The sequence below is a fragment of the Leptopilina boulardi genome, unplaced genomic scaffold (assembly GCF_019393585.1).
Source record: "Leptopilina boulardi isolate dan_hultmark-lab unplaced genomic scaffold, ZJU_Lbou_2.1 LbouV2_325, whole genome shotgun sequence".
Classification (NCBI taxonomy): domain Eukaryota; kingdom Metazoa; phylum Arthropoda; class Insecta; order Hymenoptera; family Figitidae; genus Leptopilina; species Leptopilina boulardi.
In genome coordinates this window covers 987,276-1,008,613 of record NW_026137891.1, presented here as the reverse complement: position 1 = coordinate 1,008,613, position 21,338 = coordinate 987,276, and the positions used below count along the sequence as shown (strand labels likewise).

Below are 21,338 nucleotides of genomic sequence, written 5' to 3'. Positions count from 1 at the left end.
TATATCAGGTATTCACAAACCTACATTGCCCCCGGGTCCACTCGTCCATCGTTTTCTCTTCTACATTTATCATTCTTTACATTTTTTTTTATTCTTTAACCACCTTTGCTTCTTTTGCAAAGTTCATTGACGCTAAAATAATTCCAATATGTTTTAATTTTTTTTTTTTTACTCCAGAAATGGTAAAATTTACTATTTTCGAAGTAAAAATTGACAGAAACTGCAGACAGTTTGGGTTTCACTTTCAATAAAGTATTCGTTTTTCCATTTTTCTCCGTTTAGTAAAATCCTTAAAAATGAAATTTTTATGGGAAATTTAGCCCAAAAATAACTCAAGGAGTTCAATATATTTCTTGTGTGACGATTATAAAAAGTATAATTCTTGTTTTTGTGTGTGTATGACGAAGAAAAACGAGAAATGAATCTTAGATTCCCAGAGAATTCTCGGGGAAGTGTGAAGCATCTCAAGTATATATCGTGCTATCTCAACAGGAAGCTAAAGATGGTGTGGCTTTATAGCTGTAGAGCGAGATACCTAAGTGCCATACTATATATATATATATATAACTATACAGGACATAAGCCAGATAGGTGTGCTCAACATCCACTGATGCGAACTTTCGTATCGAAATAAAGTCCCAAGGGAAAGATAAAGGCACTTCTACAATCCTTAAAGGTGCTTATCTTAAAAAATTTTTTTTTTTAAAAATACATAAACATGAAGATTGAATAAATAAATCTCAAATGCAAGTTGATTCTATTATTTCTTCAAGAGATTTGCTTAAAAAATCGAAATTTAAATATATTTCAAAATTATCGCTAAAAAAATGGAACAAAAACTGCGATGGTACAAGTTGATAAATTTCCAATTTAACCCTCACTATATGTAGAAGTGTTCGCACACCCCTTGACCTTGAAAAATTCGAGCAAGGACTTCGAGCGAGATATTTTTATCTTTGCGAAACGCATTTAACTCTAGTTTCTTTTGGAGGGTTTGAGAAAATTCGAAAGTGATAAAAGTTTACCGACTTTCTCATTTAGAATAATGATAAAAAAAAATAATGAATGTATTTTGTAAATTGATGGTATTATTTGTAAGAAGGGGAAAAAATTGGGAAAATATTTTTACAAAATAATGTTTTGAACCAAAAGGAAGTAAGAGAGAGAGAGAGAGAGAGTTTCTGGAGATTGGCAGCAAAACCAAGGGGTTTTGGTTTGTGTGATGCAACCAACCCACTAAAGGTGAAGTTACACTATCGTGGCCTGACATTTTACACCCTCCGTTGCATGATGAGGAAACAGTTTAACGCTTCGGACGTATCAACAAACACTCAAGTTCGCTTAAACCCACGTCAAAGCGTTTTCATTAATCTCCTCGCCTCAGTCAACTCGAATCGTGACTGCACTCTAATTGTCGACGCTCTACAGTACATAAATGCAAATTCACCCATTCGGAAAAGAGAGAGAGAGAGACAGAGAAACAATGGAGTGCTGTTAGTTGAATTTTTTATTTCCAAAAAAAAGTATCGACTTTTGGTGAAAATTTGTTCGTTTCTCCCACAATTTTTTATAACTTTAAAAGCTGATTAAGGGTATAACGTAACATAACATCAAATTGAAAAATGACTTTTTACACACTGAGAAAAATATGCTATTGAATCAATAGCATTTCTGACAAAGGTATAAAAATTATTGATTCAAAAGCATATGCTATAGAATCTATAAAATATTTTACAAATTTTATAGCATATGCTTTTGAATCAATAATTTTTATGCCTTTGGCAGAAATGCTGTTGATTCAATAGCATATTTTTCTTAGTGCAGAACTAAAAATTCACAGAAAATTATAAGGTATTAAAATAATAAGCGTTGCAGCTTATTTTAATACCTTTTAATTTTCTGTGTTATTTATTACACCAAATTTTGAAAGACTTAGTTGTACAGTAAAAAAATATTTTCAATCAAAATTTAATGCCAAATACACTGAGAAAAATATACTATTAAATCAACAGCATTTCTGACAAAGGTATATAAAAATTATTGATTCAAAAGCATATGCTGTAGAATTTGTGAAATATTATACAGATTCTATAGCATATATGCTTTTGAATCCACAGAAAATTAAAAGGCATTAAAATAAGCTGCAACGCTTATTATTTTAATCCAATTTTGCTTATTTTAATCCATTTTGGTATTAAAATAAGCAAAATTGGATTAAAATAATAAGCGTTGCAACTTATTTTAATACCTTATAATTTTCTGTGTCAATAATTTTTATACCTTTGTCAGAAATGCTGTTGATTCAATAGCAGATTTTTCTCAGTGTAATAATTGGAGCAAAATGAGTAAAAATTTAAAAAAAATAAAATTTATATAAACGTATACGTTTATATTTTTGTTCTCACGCGCTAACATATAATGATGAAATATGTTTGACGAAAAAAAAAATGTGTCTATGTAATATATATAAAAAGGGGGGACAGGTGAGACGGAAGTAGTCTGTTGAGATGGCCTTGACAGGAACCCTTTGCAAAGCTGTGACCTTGTATATAGAACGGTTACAATTTTTACCTCACACAGGCGCACTTCCGCTTTTCGAAACATTTTTTTGTGATAGCAAAACTAAAAAAAAAAGGAAATTAAATACATTTATTCTACGGCAACTTTTGCTTCGAAAATAGAAAAAAAAAAATTACTTCTGAAACTTTAGTATTTTTTACTATTTCCGTAGAAAAAGTCACATTTCTGATAATAATTTACAGAATTTATTTAGTAAAAATTACTTTATTTTACCATTTTTCTTTGTATATAAATTTTATTCTAGAAAAAAAATCGAATTTATTAAAAAAAATTTCTCGTCCAATTTCTGGAGTTATACGCAATAATACAATAATTTGAAAATTAGTATTCGTTTGAAACTAAATATATGAAGAGGAATTGGTCAATATATCGAATGAGAAATAGTTTATAAACTCTTTAGGTCTCATGAAGAGAGTTATTTTGCACATTGAAATTGAGTATATATGTATCATCAATTGTGACGTCATTGTGTCACTCTTCCTCAATACATATATATATATATATATATATATATATATAAATGATACAACAATGAATAAATCCGGATGTTGTTAGTTTCCAATTTTCAATCTCCCCTGGACAATTTCGATTAGAATTGAGTTTTTAATCTCCTTTCAAAAATCATACTGGATTATGAATTTGCTCTTTTCTAATTGACAAATTTCCATCTGTAATCTGTCATATCATCCGCAGAGATTCATTTCTCTTTAGAATATATATTTTGTTGGAATAACATATAACTGAAGTTTATTAATATAGTTTAATAATTATCGTCATTCAAACACAGTTACCATTGTTTTCAACAATAATTTTTTTTTTATTACATACTTTATTATCACCATTATTGTTCGTAAATAATGTTTTTGAAACTCTTTTTTTTATTACCAGGTACTAAAGTTTCATAAAAAAAAAAATCTGATTCAAATAATCGGTTATACTATAAACAAAAAAAACTGTATTCAAATCAATTATTTTTTAATAAAATTTGATTGACTTAAATAATAATATAATTAATACACTGAAAAAAAATTTATTTGATTCAAATAATCGGTTACTTGACGAATTATCAAATAAATATTTATTTATATCAAATAATTTTTATTTCAGTCAAATTGTATTTGTTTGAAATACAGAAATTATTAGTCCAAATACAGTTTATTTAATTCAAATAAAAATTATTTGATTCAAGTAAATATTTATTTGATAATAGTCAACAATCAGAGAAATGATTTATTTGAACCAAATAAAATATATTTGAGTTAAATAAACGTATATTTGTCTCAGAGCCTACTAATTTATTTATTTGGCGTAAATAAAAATTTTATTTGTCAGAAATAAATTTTTCTTTGGCTCAAATAAATTGTTTATTTCAATGAAATGAAATATGTTTGCAACAAATAAATGAGTTAGTAGGCTCGGAGACAAATATACCATTTCTCTGAGTGAAGTAATAGAGGATTTGAATAAAATAAATTTTTTTCATTGTATTTTATTGATAAGTTTATTGATATTTGTTTTAAACAATTGATTTAGACTTTTTTTTATAATAGTCAAATTTGAATGATTTTTTTTTATTATTATATTATTTCTATGTATGAAAAAATTGGTATAATTATTAGTATTAGTATTATTAGTGTCTGTTATTATTTTGTTTAAATTATTGAATTTTAAATTTACTATTCAATACAGTACGTGATGTAAAGAATATTTGAAAAAAAAAAAATTAAATTGATTTACAGTTATAATGGAATTTTAAAAATGTTTTACTTTAATTTTTATTCTATCTCTGTTATTGTAAAAACGTTTGTTTTTAATTTACTTTTTATTTAATTTGATATTGAAAATAAAATAACTTTTTTTTTTTCTGAAAATATAGAAAATATATTGAAAATTTTTCTCTGATGTTATTTTAAAATAAAATTAAAATTTGCTTGTTTATATTCTAATGGGAAATTTTTATTTTTGATTACAGGTGAGTCAGAAATTGTCAACAATAAAGTGATACTACTTTGGAATAATTCTTTTGGATTTCGGTCCTCTCCTGCCTCTCTATACAAAGGGCGCGCGATACGTCGGGCTGATTTTAAGGTAAACTATCCTGGTGGTTGGATTTCCATTTTGCAAATACGAATTGCGTATGTTTATATTTAACCACATTTAACCATCATTCAATTTGGTACATTTCTCTACCCCTAATTACCAAATAAAATCAAATTTTTTTTTGGCATAGAAAAAAAAAAATAGTATGGAAAAAATAAAAATTCGAAAATTTTTTTTTTTTTCTCACACATTTACACAAGTCAATGATGTAATACACGTGAGCACGCGCCTTATATGGATTCTCTCTCCTTTTGCTAGATTTACTTTCACTCGAGGAAGCAACGATGAAAGCGTAACCGTTCCAGTCATATATATTAGATAATATTACTGAAGGCGGGATTTTGTTTCTTTTTTTTTTTTTTCTTCTTTCCTTACTTTTAATTATTACCAAAAATTTCGTGTTGACTATATATATTCGGTGTTTCAGTTTAATTAACATAAATTGAAATTTGTGGGATTATAAAATTCTCGTTTGGCGAAAATCCAAAATTCCGAGACACTCATATATACCCAGTTAATTACAAAAAGTTTGCAGAGAAATTAATTAAATTGTTATATACGTCCAATGTTAATTTTGATGGAATTTTGCAAAATTTGTTGTAATGAACTTAATTTTTTCGTTTCAATTAGAAAAATTATTTGATTCAAATAATAGTTACCCTTTATTGTTAAATATTTCGTTGATAATTATTTATATTTATTTATTTATCAAAATACAAATTTTAGAAAAAAAATTAATTTCATAGAAAAAACTTGTTTTTTTTTTCTTAATTTTGATTTAAGTATTGAATTAAAATTAAGTTTTATTATAAAATTTAACAATTAAATTTTTTTATTTTAACTTTAATTTAACAACAATTAATAATAAAATAAATAAACAATATAAAAAATAAATAATAAAATTTTAATTTAATACTATTATATTATATTATTATAATATTAATATTATTTTGTAATGATTAATTAATGATTAACAAAATAAAAAAATTAAGAAAAAAAAATAATATTAGTAATAAATAATTCAAGGCTAAATTAATTTTTTTCTTTTTTAATAATATTTTTTATTTTCATTTATTTTATTATTTGTTTTTTATTTTATTTCTTATTTTATTAATAATTATTAATCACTAATTAATCACTAATTAATCATTAAAAAGTATGAATTAATATTCTGATCGACTTAAACTTCTTTTTTAATTTAGGAAAACTTGAATTCGAATTTAATGCGAGATAGAATTATATATTATATAAATAAATAAATAAAATATAAAATTTGGAAATAATTTTCGCGTTGCAATTTGGTGAGCGCGGCAACAGTTGATATAGTTGATGACACATGTGTAGCACGTGGTTTGAGAATGTCTATTATTGACACATTAATTATTTGTTGAGCTAAAGCTCGTTATAAAGTTCGATATTCGCGCTTGGCATTTACACATGAGAATTTCTTGTTCTCGAGAGTTTCATGAGACCAGGTCGTCACTGAGGTCACTGCACCCTCGCAAAGCTTTTATAACCATCTTTTCTTAATATATATATATATATATATCGTCATTTTGCGCTTGCTCATACGTAGGTTCAATTAATCTCATAATTAATGTTCTCTTATCGCTCAGATTCACGCAGCGATGTCCTCGAAATTAATCGTTGTCACACACTACTGTCCTGTTATATATAGCTACGAATATATTTTTTTTTTATATTAATTTTTCTTTCACAATTTTTTCAATATAAATTTTTTTTTTTATTATTTTATTATTCAATTAACGATTTTTTTTTATAGAAACAAAAAATTCATATTTTTCATATTTTATATTTAACTTTTTTTATTATTTATTTTCATTTGTGATTATTTTTACATTCTATTCTGGTTTCAGTAATTATTCACTTTTTTTTATTACTTATTTTTATTTTGTTTTTAATTTTTATTAAAAATAAATATATTTTCAAAAAAATAGTTTAGTTTTTATAAAATTATATTTATTAGTTGCACTTTTTAATAATGAAATTTTCATTGAAACCTTGTTTAAAAGCTTTTAAATGATTGCATATATTTTTTTTATCAAAGGAAGAGCAGTTTTAAATTGCGGGGGTTTTAAAAAAAAACCTTTTTTATTTTTTTATTAACTTACAATATAAAGTGTAAAAACCTTTCAATTAATTTTTATCTTCCTTTTTTTCGTTAATGGTTATATAAATATATATTCTTTCTAATTCGAATTGTTGGAAAACATCGAGTTTTTTTTATATAAATAAATACGACAAATATAAATATTTTATATAAATATTGAGGTCAGAGATGATAAATTAAAACTCGTTAAAAATGCCAAAAAATATGAAAATCATTACATATATTTAAATTTGAAAATTATTTTTAATTTCTGTTTTTTAGAATTTTAATAATATTGCATTACAAAATTTTGTAAAAAAAAACAAAGCTCATTTTTTTTTTTGTTAAAAAAAAATTTTTTGAGAAAATTTTTGTTGAGTGTAAATTTTCTATATATGTACATTACTTGCGCCTGTAAAATTGTGTGATCGTTGTAACTAGAGCGGAAAAAAATTCCATATATACGAATCCCTTTGCGTAGTTTTACATTTTCCGTCTCCGCGCAAATGTGTGGATTCTAATTTCTGTCTACATTTACTTTTCTTAAACGACGAAAAAAAAAAATTATAGTAGAAAAAATATATTTTATTTATTTATTATTTATTAGTTTCAATTTATATGAAAAAATTTTTTTCCCCTCATATTTTTATATAATAGAAACTTGAAACTTTGAGAAGATGAAATTTAAAAAAAAGTCGTAATCTTAAATTTGGGAAAAAGAAAAAAATTTTCTCGAGAATCTATATAAAAGTAGTCGGAAGTTGTGACGAATATATATATACTGAAATTATTATTGGAAATAAATTTAAACTTTCAATAAACTTAACGGAAGTTTGTATATAAGAAAACGAATCGCCGCTTTTCTAGTTTTGCTTTAACTTCCATACTTCGTTATATATTGACATAACACGCGCGCGGTTTGTCGGTGACCTATCCTGTTTCTTTTCACGTTGCGAGAAACTCGATCTGCCTCGTGACCAAACTCTTACGTGTATATAATAGCTCAGGCTCTTAATTTCATTCGCAAATTTCATTGTGGAAGAAAGTTTTCGCTTTTCAAATTTAATAAATAAACAAAGCAATAATTTCACAAAAAAAACAATAAATATAATAACAACGTAATTATTAAAAATAAAAAAAATAATTATTATACTGTTATTTTTATTATTATTATTATTATTATTATTATTATTATTATTACATTTATAATATAATATATTAATATTAAGAATATAATAATAATATAAATAATAATAGTGATAATCATAACTATATATAATTAATATCTAATCAGGAAATAAAATTATAAAATTGTATATATAAACGATCAATTATTCAGTTGAATTAAAAAAAAAAATTAAAATTGACGATAGCAAAAAAGTTAAAAATAAATTTGTGCAGGTGCTTTATTATCATAAGTCAACTAAAATACGGAAAGCTTCACTAATATTTCTAGAGAGAGAGAGAGAAAAAAAAAAGAGAGAGGGAGAGGATTTAAAACTTTTCTACGTTTTACAAATAGACTGAAGTTTGTATAATTTCAAATAAGATTAAAGCTTATGAATATTCGATTTTTCAAATAATCTCCAACAATCGCATTGAAACTTAAAAGTTTTCATAAAAAAAAGAGCTAAAAATTTTTGTCCTTGAAGTTTATATATATAAATGTTAATAATTTTGAAACTCCCAAGAAAAATTGTAAAGAAAAAAATGATTTTTTTAAATAAATGACAGAAATTATAAATAATTTTTGTTTTGAAACAAAAAGAAAAAACATTTTTTAGGACAAATAGTTTTAGATAACGGTTGTAAATAGTAAAAAACAAAAATAAAGCACAATTACTGTGGTAGAATGGAAAGAATATAAATTCTTTTTGAGAGTCACACTGAAATAATTTTTGACCCGATTTCACTGGGAGGACATATATTCGTAATGTCGAGGGCACACATTTATTTAACCATTAAATCTCCAATTTATCGTAAGAATCTGAAACCCAAAGAGGGGCAAAATGGTTTGAGAAATCCGTCTCCGGTCTACTCGCAAGTAATTACGACCCTAATTTCCGGAGGCTACCTTAATTCGCATGCCCGTCGTTTCTCCGATGTCAATATATATAGAGAAAAAAAGAAATATATACCATTTCTAATAAATAAAATAAAAAATAATTTTTAATTATTTGCTTATAAATTATAAAATTTGATTTTTTATTAAATTTATCAAAAAAATTATAAACTATTATTAGATGTAAATTAGGTGTTTTATTATCATAAACAGAAAGATAGTTTATATTCAAGAAGCGTTAGGTAAAAGATCACAATAGCTGTGTGAACAGAGGACGTGGCTCGTGTTCCAAGAGTCCTAGGTTCAATCCCCCATGCGTGCGAGATTTTTCCAAAACTATTACTTCTTTCGGGAATTCTAAAGGAATCTAAGAAAAATTTAAATATTAATAATTATTTAATTAATAATTAAATAATTAAATAATTAGATAATTAAATTAAATAATAATTAAATAATTAGATAATTAAATTAATTAATATTAACATCAAAATATCGGTAATATGTACTATAAAAGTATTTACCATACTCCCTATCAAAAATTGAGTACTGCCGCAGTACTAACAACTTCGATGATTTCTAGTAGGGATAAAGTAAAAAAAATAGTTTTCACTTATGAAATAGTAAAAATTAAGTCTTAAAAAAACACTTTGAGAGAGTCATCGAAGGCTGATTCTACAAGACAAAGGAGTCCCTGGTCTTTGCGAATACCATATATATATATATATACACCATATAAATGTATACGATGCAATGGAATCCCATATACATGTGGAACGGATGCTGTTGCATGCCACAAGCACTCGAATCAAAAGTCCCCAAGGCTTTATATATATATAGGGATGAGAACGAGAGAAAATTTAATCCTGGCATATAAATCGCTGAGTTGCTTGTTTAAATACACCTTTCAACGAATTTACAAGAACATTATTTTTTTTTTTTTTTGCTGAATCACCTTGTGTGTGTATGTTTGTACTGATATCAATGAAGAAAAATTCTCTCTCTTCCATATATACGTTGACCGCGCACTGTACCTGAAAATTTATATTTGTATACATGCAAATAATTTTTGACTAAAAATTAGTTAAAACGGTTACTAAATTCGTAGTAAAAAATAAGAATGACTAATTCTTAGTAGAAAATTACTAATTGTTCTCTTTAAATCTGAATTAGTAAAAAAGTTTACTAATTTGAATTAGTGACTCACTTTTTGCTTCTCAATTAGTAAAATTTTACTAATAGTAACTTTTACTAACAATTAGTAAAATTTTACTAATAGTAACTTTTACTAACAATTAGTAAAATTTTACTAATAGTAACTTTTACTAACAATTAGTAAAATTTAACTAATTCTAAAGCAAAAAGTGAGTCACTAATTTAAATTAGTAAACATTTTTACTAATTCAGATTTAGAGACTTGGTAGAAAATTACTGATTCTTTTGGTAAAATTACTATTTCATTTGGTAAGATTACTATTTCATATGGTAAGATTACTATTTCAATTAGCCAAAAATGACTAATTCCCAGTAGAAAATTACTAATTGCTGATGGAAAATTACTAATTCATTTAGTATGGTTACTATTTCAATTAGTAAATTTTAATAAATAAATTAGTTTTTCTACTATCAATTAGTAATTAGTTAGTAAAAAATTACTAATTCATTTAGTGAGGCTTCTATTTTAATTAGTAAATTTAAAAAAAAATTAGTTTTTCTACTATCAATTAATTAAAAGTAACTAATTAAAATTCACTTTATAAAAATTTTCTACTCTCTAAATTTGAATTATTAAAACTGTTTACTAATTTAAATTAGTGACTCACTTTTTGCTTTAGAATTAGTTAAATTTTACTAAATGTTAGTAAAAGTTAATAATTAGTAAAATTTTACTATAATTCAGAAGCAAAAAGTGAGTCACTAATTCAAATTAGTAAATATTTCTATACTAATTCAGATTTAGAGAGTAAAAAAAAACGTAGGCTAATTTTTAATTATAAATTTTCGGTGATAAATATATTTTATTGATGAAAAAAAAAAAATTGCAATTGAAATTCATTTGCAAATAATTCTGAGAATTGAAATGAAAATAAGGCCTCGCCTAACGAAAACCTTTCCCTCTCTCTCTCTCACTCTCTGAGTGTATATTAGAATGTTGCTTGTGAGATATGTCGCAATCTCAAGAGATCAGTATCGAAACTGTTTGACGTCCGTTCTATATATCCAAAGTCGAAATATCGGGAGTATAAAAGAGAAGAATGAATATAATATCGTGAAATGGTATTGGTATAGACGAGGTGAGGTTGGAAAAGGTTGAACGTAGGAGGGTCGTAATAAATTTCAACTGGAACCGCCAGTTTGTCCTATACGCGTAATTACATTGCAGTTTCGAAGCAAAGGCAAGCGCTTGCCAGTACAGTGCCGTACTTGGAAACATATATATATATATACATACACATAGGACTCGAAAATTCCTTGTTTCGCTGTGTCGTTGTCGGAGAAGGCAACGAGGCCTAATTAACTCACTATTGTCTCGAGCGGCGCAACGGACTCGTAAAATAGCGACAGAACCGACAACGACGACGACGACGACTAACTCACCCTTTAACTTTACCCAGAAAAGATCCATTGTAGATGTACCATTGTTCTAATATACGCAGCTTCATCTCTCTCTCTTTCTCTCTCTCGACTTCTGTCTTTAGTGCCCGAGACACTATTTATTATAATTCAATATCAAACGCATGAATAATCCCTACATTATAGACCTGTTGGAATTTTTTTATTTTCCAATTAAAAATTAGCTAATTTTTATTTAGGAGAATTTTATAAAGTGCCAGAGAATATTAATTAATCTTGACTAATTTAACTAATTCTGAATAGTAACATTGAATTAGTTATTTTCCACTAAGAATTAGTCATTTTTTTTTTTTACTAAAAATTAGTAATCGTTGACTAATTTTTAGTAAAAAATTACTAATTGATAGAAGAAAGCTACTAATTAATTTATTAAAGTTTACTAATTAATATAGTAGTTTTACTAAATGAATTAGTAATTTTTAAAAATAAATTAAATTTTTAAATTTTTTAGTAATTTATTATTAAATATTAGTCAAAAATGACTAATTCTTAATAAAAAATTACTAATTGATAGAAGAAACCTACTAATTAATTTATTACAGTTTACTAATTAATATAGTAGCTTTACTAAATGAATTAGTATTTTTTTTTTATTAACAATTAGTTATTTTCCACTAAGAATTAGTCATTTTTTTTACTAAAAATTAGTAATCGTTGACTAATTTTTAGTAAAAAATTACTAATTGATAGAAGAAAGCTACTAATTAATTTATTAAAGTTTACTAATTAAAATAGAAGCTTTACTAAATGAATTAGTATTTTTTTCACTAAGAATTAGTCATTTTTGACTAATTTTTAATAAAAAATTACTAATTGATAGAAGAAAGCTACTAATTAATTTATTAAAGTTTACTAATTAATATAGTAGCTTTACTAAATGAATTAGTAATTTTTTACTAACAATTAGTTATTTTCCACTAAGAATTAGTCTTTTTTTTACTAAAAATTAGTAATCGTTGACTAATTTTTAGTAAAAAATTACTAATTGATAGAAGAAAGCTACTAATTAATTTATTAAAGTTTACTAATTAAAATAGTAGCCTTACTAAATGAATTAGTATTTTTTTTGCTAACAATTAGTATTTTTTTTACTAAGAATTAGTCATTTTTGACTAATTTTTAATAAAAAATTACTAATTGATAGAAGAAACCTACTAATTAATTTATTAAAGTTTACTAATTAATATAGTAGCTTTACCAAATGAATTAGTATTTTTTTTTACTAACAATTAGTTATTTTCCACATAAGAATTGGTAATTTTTTTAATTATTAAAAATTACTAAAAAATATGTTACTAATTAAAATTTAAATGAATATTATAATAAAATTATTATTAGTTAAATTTTACTAATTCTTATATGAGTTATTAGAAATCAAAAAAACTTTGGGCCCAATAATTGTGTGTTGCGATACTGAGTTTTCCTTTTTGTATGAGAGAGCGCAGTGAATTTTCGACGAGGCGCGGCTGATTTATGAATTCTACCCTTCTTCGTCTTAGCTTTCTGATTTATTAGCAGGAGAATTTATCACGTCGTTTGTCAGTCTTTTGAAAAACGAAAATTCTTCCCCTTTCACCCCTCCCCCCCTATAACACCTTGACTTTTCTTGTTTAATTAAGTTGAGGCGATCTATGAAAAAAAACCATATAAAATTGTAAAAAATTCAAAAGCTTTTCAATCCTTGTTTTTTCAAAGAAAAAATCTAATTTTCAAGCACATGTGGAACCATTTTAATTTTCTTTTTAATTCAATGTGAATTCTGTAAATAAACTTGAGCGCGCAGCTTGGAAGTCGATTTTTTTTTTTTTTTTGCTCTCCCTTTACACAAAGTAATTTACGTGGGAAAATGAAATGAACGAGGAAAATTTTGCGGTCGGCGTATATATATACTGAAGGCAAACGAAAGCTCCCTTTTTTTCTATTCAATTTTATTTTTTTTGCAAAGTTATGTAATTATTTTTTTTTTACATTAATTTATAATTTTTTTTTTTAAACATTTAATGTGAAAATTGTATTTTTTATTACACTATATTGCTACAGAAATACTTTTTATTGGCATTTATTTGAAATAAATCAAATTTACAGTAAAAATAATAAGTATTCTATCTGAGAGCCTATAAAATAACTTTTTATTTGTTTTTAATAAAAAAAAGAAATTATTTAGCACAAACAAAATTTTATTTAGCACAAACAAAATTTTATTTAGCACAAACAAAATTTTATTTAGCACAAATAAATATTTCTAATAATATAATAGAAATAAAAATAATAATTTAATAACATTAAAAAAAAATTAGAAAGGTAAAATCGAGGAACAAGAATCTTGGATAACGTTCCTGGCCTTGAGAATCGCAGACCCTATACACTTATACGCCTTCTCTCTTGATCGGCGTTTTCTTCTTCTTCTTCTTCTTCTTCTTCTTCTTCATGGCTACTTGGTGGTTGCCCTGCGAACCCATGGAGATTCCTTTTTCAACCTTTTGCATTCTCGGACCCATGAGAACGCAAAGTCCGCGCGCACCTACACGATCCTTTTTCCCGAGGTTAAGGCGCGTTCAAATCGCACTCTTGAAGATCCCGATCGATAAGGCGGATCAATTTTCATTGCGGTACAAGCACTCTCTTTGCCAATATCACTTCCGCAAGTACATTTCATCGTCATGCAATCCTAAATAATAAAAAAAAAAATAAAAATAGAAACAAAGAAACACTTGATTCACCTTTATATAAAACACTGAAATTAAAACTTGATTTCCAGCTAAAAATATTCTTTATTGCTTTTTTTTTAATAATTGTGTTATAATAATAATAATAATAATAATAATAATAATAATTGATGATAATTATTATTTAACGAAAACATTTTATTTATTTTATTATTCTAATTTATTTATTTATTATTTATTCTATTTATTTGTCTTAGAGCAAAATAAATATTTATTAGTTGCAAAATATTTATTTAATTTAAATAAAAATTTTATTTATAGTAAATCAAATTTTTATTTACACCAAATAAAACGGGCTGAGACAAATATACGTTTATTATATTTCATTCAACAGGGTGTCTACTAGTCCTGGAAGTCCTGGAAATGTCCTGGAATTTGAAAAAATGTTCTGGAATGTCCTTGAAAGTCCTGGAATTTTAATTTTTGTCCTTGAATTTTTTATATTTTGCTTTTAAATTTTCAAAAATTTCTAATTTTGTCAATCAAGTTAAAAAAAATTCATTGAATAAGTAAAATGAAAATTTACTTAAGTAATTAATTAATTTTTTAATAATTTCTGAAAACAATAGTTAAACTAAAAATTTTTTTATTCCTTAAAGTCATCCAATTTAATGTCCTGGAAAAATAAGAAATTTGTCCTGGAAAAGTCCTGGAATTTTAATTCAGATTTTTAGTAGACACCCTGATTCAAATAAAATATTTCTGTAGGTCTTCTCGTACAAATAAATAAATAGTATATAATAAATATTTAAAATACTTTAAATAAACTACATGAAAATTAAAATCTATGAATTTTGAAATGAAATTGACAAGCATTGATGATGGAATTTTTTTCTGTTGTAAGATTAAAAAAAAAAATCCCCCGACGACGAATATTATTTTCTTTTGAGAAAGTAAAACCCTGGCAATTACTGTTTCTTCTTTCCCCCTTGGTTTTCGTTTTTCCCCACTTTTGCGAATGTGTGTGAGGGAAGCTCGTCGACATCCTGCTCAGGGAATTAACGTACAGCAAGGTCCTTAGCGTTTTCGCAGCATCTCACACACACACAGTTCATTCTTCTATCTCATTCTTTGCCGCCTTTTCTGCGCGCCCGAGTCTCTCTACACCCTCCTTTGCTTTTATATGAGAAACCTGTTTCAGACTGAGATTTTTATAGTTGGAGATATATATATATATATATATATATATATATATATATATATATATATATATATATATATATATATAGGGAAATACAGACTCAAGTTAATACCCATACAATATAGTGATAAACGGAAAATTAATAACGATGAAAAAAAGAAAATGGGGTGAGGGAAGAAGAAAACTTACAGCTTAATTGATAGCTGTTAAAGAAAATGTATTTAGTAATTATATGGATTTAAAATTCTAGTTATTTAATAAATTATCATTATTTATTACTACAAACATGGAAAAAAAAAATTATTTACCTGAAATAGCGAAAGTCTTAACTAGAATTGCAAAAGATTTACACTGAAACAAGTAAAACTTTTGTTACTATATAGTTAAACGTTTCTCTGTTTCAGATAAATTTCTTTTTCCGTGAATAATTGTTTTAAATAATTTAAAAATTTTTTCCATAAAAACAGTTACAATATTTCTAAAATTGAATTAGTAAAAATTGTAACTAATTTTAAATTATTGACTAACTTTTTGCTTTTGAATTAGTAAAATTTAACTTATTAATATAGCAGAAAAAAAATTTTTTTATATAAAATTTAATTAATTTTAAAATTCGCGCCAAAATGTTTATTCGTAACAAAAGAAACGTTCTCTTAAATAAAAATTCGATCAAAAATAAATTCTTAAATGAATATATTATTAATTATATTAATAATAACAATTGTAACTAATTTTAAATTATTGACTCACTTTTTGCTTTTGAATTAGTAAAATTAAACTTATTAATATTAGAAAAAATTTTTTTTTTTTTATAAAATTTAATTAATTTTAAAATTTGCGCCAAAATGTTTATTCGTAACAAAAGAAACGTTCTCTTAAATAAAAATTCGATCAAAAAGAAATTCTTAAATGAATATATTATTAATTATATTAATAATAACAATTAATTATATATAATTATATATTATATTATTAATTATAATTATAATATTAATATAATAAATACTTATAATAATAATAACAATAATAACAATAACAATAGTTAATAATAATAATAATAATAATAATGATAATGATAATAATAATAATAAAATATTACATTTTTAATAATACAAAAAATTAAAATTGTTCTTGATTATTAATAGTTTTTTTCGTATAAAAAATTAAGTTTTGGTACTAAGTTTTATAGAATTTTTTTATATATATATATATATATATAGACACTTTGATAGTATTGCAATCTGAAAACTAACCTAACCCATCATAATAACATGACAACGATCAGATCTCACGCGAGAAAAGCCGCTGCGGGTGATTCTCTTGGTCGATGCGAGCATCGTTATAAGAAGTGCGATTTCCGCGGTTCGATTGCAACGCGCGTGAAATATTACATTGCACGCGATCTACGTTGAAGATGAATGCGCCGTGTATCATCACACAAGTGTTAGGAGATATTCTTTCCGATTAAACTTCTGTCCACCCTTTTATATCATCAACTTGAGAGAGAATTATGTTCGCCCTTTTTTTTCTATATTCAACCTCTATATAATTTTATAGAAATTTATTAATATAAAACTTAATACGCGTGTGAAAGGGATTTTTATAGAAAAATTTTCACTTACTAATTTACTAAGTTTTTCTAAACTTAGTATTTTTTATATTTTCGGAAATATTTTTATTTAATTTGTAAAATTAATTTTAATTGTAAAAATTACACAAGGATTTTTTTTTTTCGTATTTTTGACTAATTTTTCCCTTGTTCCTACTCGCGATAAGGACTCGGGTTCAATTCTTCATGACTGGATTTTTTTTTCTTCGAGAATTTCATTGAAAGTAGAAATGAAAAATAACAGTCCATTCACGATAAATTACAATTTAATGCAAGTGAATATTGTATTTACGTTTGAAATCAATGAAAATGTTTCTAAATAAAATAATTGCAAATAAATAAAATGCTTTTAAAACGAATAAACTCGCCTATATATATACATAATTGACAAACACTGTATAAATTTAAATATATTTGCGCGTCATCAATTTAATATAATCGAATTTCATAAATATTTATAATATTCCATAAAGAAAAAGTATTTAAAAAAAAAAAAAAAAATGCTACATTATATAATAAACATTTTTTTTTGAAATATATTTAAAAAGTTTTTCCACTATATAAAAATAAGCCTTAGGCATTTGTGGCGTAAGATAAATTTTTCTATATTTGGAAATGTCGAATTTCTGATACATTATTATCATCATTTCTCGTCAGTTGATGACGAGGCTCCTTGACACGCACACGTGACATCTATGTTCAAAACGCTCGATAGATATTGTATATATATATATATATATATATATATATACTTCTCGTGACACGTGACACGAATATATTTTTTTTTTTTTTTCGTAGAGAAGGTCGAACCAAAAAAGCGAAACCACTATTGACGAAATATTGTTAAGTAACTTTATTTATGTGAGTAAAATATTCCAATCGCAAAAATATATTTTCAATCCCTTATGGCACCCAATTAAATATGAGTACCAAATCTGGTTTAAACTGGAGTTATACAAAAATATTTGAAACAATAAAACTTAATTTTCAAAAATATTTTTGCAACTTTTGCTTAAAATAAATTTAAAATAACAAATGAAAAAAATCAAATTATTATTCTAACAATTTAAATTATTTAAATTTTAATTATTATTTTAATTTACCCGTGTGGAAAAGTGATGTGGGCCCCCAGCGGGGGCCCTTATGGATCGCCCTCATGCCATGAGGGCCGCATATGGATGATCCATAGGGGCCCCTCATGGAAACGACATGCTCATCGATGAGGGCGCCCGCATGGGCGATCCATGAGGGTGCCCCTACGGGCGCCCTTATGGGCCCTCACGTTTGCCCTCATCTTGCCCTCAAGTTTGCCATAATGTTTTTTAATCAATAATATTAATAATAAAAGTTAATTAATAATAAATAAGCTTAAGTTATGAATAAATAACATATTTATTTAATAATTATTCAATTTTAAATTCAATTCTTACTCAAATTGAATTTATTAATTAACGTTCTAATTAATTAACTGTTGGATATAATTAAAAGTAATAATAAATTAATTAATAAAAAAATTAAAAAATATGTAATTTATGCATACTATTAACGGATATTTTCATTTTTCAATTAATTCATACATAGAATTAATGATTAAACGCAAACCTGAGAAATAAATAAATCTAACGCATGGGGGGAATCGAACCTATGACCTACGGACTACGAGTCTAACGCTTTACCAACTACGCTACGCACGCTACTTCAAAACGAATGCTAACTTCTTGATGCTATTTAAACTTCAAAAATACCTAACAAAGAAAAGTGCTTAACATCATTTAGTTAAAGTTAAGATATTAAATTATATTTTCCAATCAAATGCAATTTATAAAATATAATTAATTATATGCTTTATGATTATTATCATGAATCATCTCAGGTGAATTTTCAAAAAAAGTGTAAATATATTTTTATTAAAAACGCGTTTTTCGTTGTTTTGAATCATTGGAAACATTCATTTTTTGTTGATAAAAAAATATTTGATTTTTGGACTTAGAAAATTTTGCTAATCGATCATGAGGGCGATCCATGCGGGCCCCTACGGTGGCCCTCATCTATTTTGCCATAAGTGTGAGTGTTATTTTCAAAAAAGTGTAAATATATTTTTATTAAAAACGCGTTTTTCGTTGTTCTGAATCATTGGAAACATTCATTTTTTGTTGACGAAAAAATATTTGAATTTTGGACTTAGAAAATTTTGCTAATCGATCATGAGGGCGATCCATGCGGGCCCCTACGGTGGCCCTCATCTATTTTGCCATAAGTGTGAGTGTTATTTTCAAAAAAGTGTAAATATATTTTTATTAAAAACGCGTTTTTCGTTGTTCTGAATCATTGGAAACATTCATTTTTTGTTGACGAAAAAATATTAGAATTTTGGACTTAGAAAATTTTGCTAATCGATCATGAGGGCGATCCATGCGGGGCCCCTACGGTGCCCCTCATGGATTCGCCATATGGATCAGCCCTCATGGGCCCCCGCCGGGGGCCCCGAACTCTTGAGGGCAAGATCGTGGCTTTTTCCACACGGGTATTTATTTTTAATTATTATTTATATTTTAATTTATTTTATTTAAATAATTTGTTTTCAATTATTATTATTATAACTATTATTTTTATTATTGTTATTATTATTATTATTATTATTATTATAACTATCATTTTTTTATTATTATTATTATTATTAAAATTATTATTATACAATAGTCAACATATCTCTCTAAATATTAATTAGTTAGAAATAACTATAATATTTTCAGTAGAAAAATAACTGAAAACTAATTAGATTAGTTATCAGAATTTTTTAGTTATTTTTACTTTAACCTAAAAGTGAATTTAACTAACAATTTAACAATAAACAATTTTTATTAAAAAAAAAATTAGTAGAATTATTATTACTATTGAAATTAGACTTTTTGCTCTAAATGTCACTGCTTCACGATATTTACTTTTTTTTTTTGTTTTAATGCACAAAAAATCCTTTATACATATATACCCACATTTTTTGACGCGTTAATCGCATTATTTGAGCTTGCTATACGTATATAATACTTCATTTCTAAAATGGGTTAATTGTATGTGATAGCGCTTTATTTCGACTCTTTTTTTTTTTTGGTATAAAGCTGCAGAGTTTAAATCGTTTAAAAGGCGAGAGGGATCTACTTAATTTTGATATATGTACTGCGACGCGTATTTAAATGTTTTAGTTCTGAATTTTATTTTTTTTTTAAATATAAAAAAAATTATCATTTATAGTTTCAATTGTTTATAAATTTTATTGTTACTAATACTCTAAATGAAAACTATATTTTCGAATTTGTATCACAGAAAATTAAAAGGTATTAAAATAAGCTGCAACGCTTATTATTTTTAATCCAATTCTGCTTATTTTAATCTATTTTGATATTAAAATAAGCAAAATTGGATTAAAATAATAAGCGTTGCAGCTTATTTTAATAACTTATAATTTTCTGTGTTTCTGTCGGTTGTTTATTCGGTCAAAGGAAAATTCGTTTAAATAACTATTTTGAAATATAGAAATTCGGTTAAATTAAAATTTTTGTTAAATAATTCGAACAAATGAAAATTCGGTTATAAACAAATTTTTTTTATATACAGAATTGTTAAAAGGCCGAATTTTTATTTGTCCGAAATTGCAAATGCCCGAACAATCGATTTCGGTGGGTTTTTTTTTCAAAATTGACCGAAATTGTCAAGAAAATCGTGATAGGTCAATTTCAAAAAAACCGCGTCGAAATCGATTGATTTCGGACATTTACAATTTCGGATAAATAAAAATTCGGCGTTTTAAAAATTTTGTACAAATAAAAATTGATTTAAAGAGAATAATAGTAGAATTTTAATTAAAGGGGCATAAAAAATTAGTAGACATAAAAAAATAGTTTTTTTTGCCATTCAATGGCAGCAAATTCCATACTTGATTTTGCAATAAATTTTTACGATAATCCATATATATATATATATATATATAATGTAGGAAATTTTCTCTTGTATATATACAAAAACCGCATATACACTTTATATATAGTATATTTGTGCGGTCATGAATTCGCACGTGGTTTACGGAAGTAATCATTTTCAGGGTAAAACGGTTTGTTCGAATATTGCTTGTCGGAGTCACACCAATGCGGTCTTACGGTCGAATGTGTTCGATACCTCATTCTCTCTGACAGTTGTAGAGAGATGTTCAAACACCCACGCAAATGAATCTTTCCGGAAATAATGCGGACGTACTCGATAAACTCCGGAAACATTTCTTTGCAACTTCTCTAAAGTGACATATTCATAAATAAGATAAAAATATCATTAAAATTATGTTTTTTAAAATACAAATTTAAAAAAAAATCAGGGTGATCTAAAAATGC

At 25.4% G+C, this 21,338-nt stretch overlaps 1 protein-coding gene and 1 long non-coding RNA gene across 6 annotated transcripts in view; one reads left to right on the top strand and one right to left on the bottom strand.

Annotated features, from left to right (window-relative positions):
• The window catches only part of LOC127284513 (brain tumor protein-like), a 79,873-nt gene that overhangs the window by 26,261 nt on the left and 32,274 nt on the right, over window positions 1-21,338 (top strand). For 3 of the 5 annotated variants that reach the window (XM_051309983.1, XM_051309985.1, XM_051309984.1), the window contains one exon: window positions 4,553-4,668. The exons of the other annotated variants lie outside the window; for them this stretch is intronic. The gene's annotated coding sequence lies outside the window, so the exon portion shown is untranslated. The remainder of the gene's footprint in view (window positions 1-4,552; window positions 4,669-21,338) is intronic. 5 annotated transcript variants of the gene reach the window in all.
• The window catches only part of LOC127284521 (uncharacterized), a 68,314-nt gene continuing 60,731 nt past the window's right edge, over window positions 13,756-21,338 (bottom strand). Inside the window, exon 5 of the long non-coding RNA XR_007843493.1 lies at window positions 13,756-14,151. This is a non-coding gene — a long non-coding RNA (uncharacterized LOC127284521). The remainder of the gene's footprint in view (window positions 14,152-21,338) is intronic.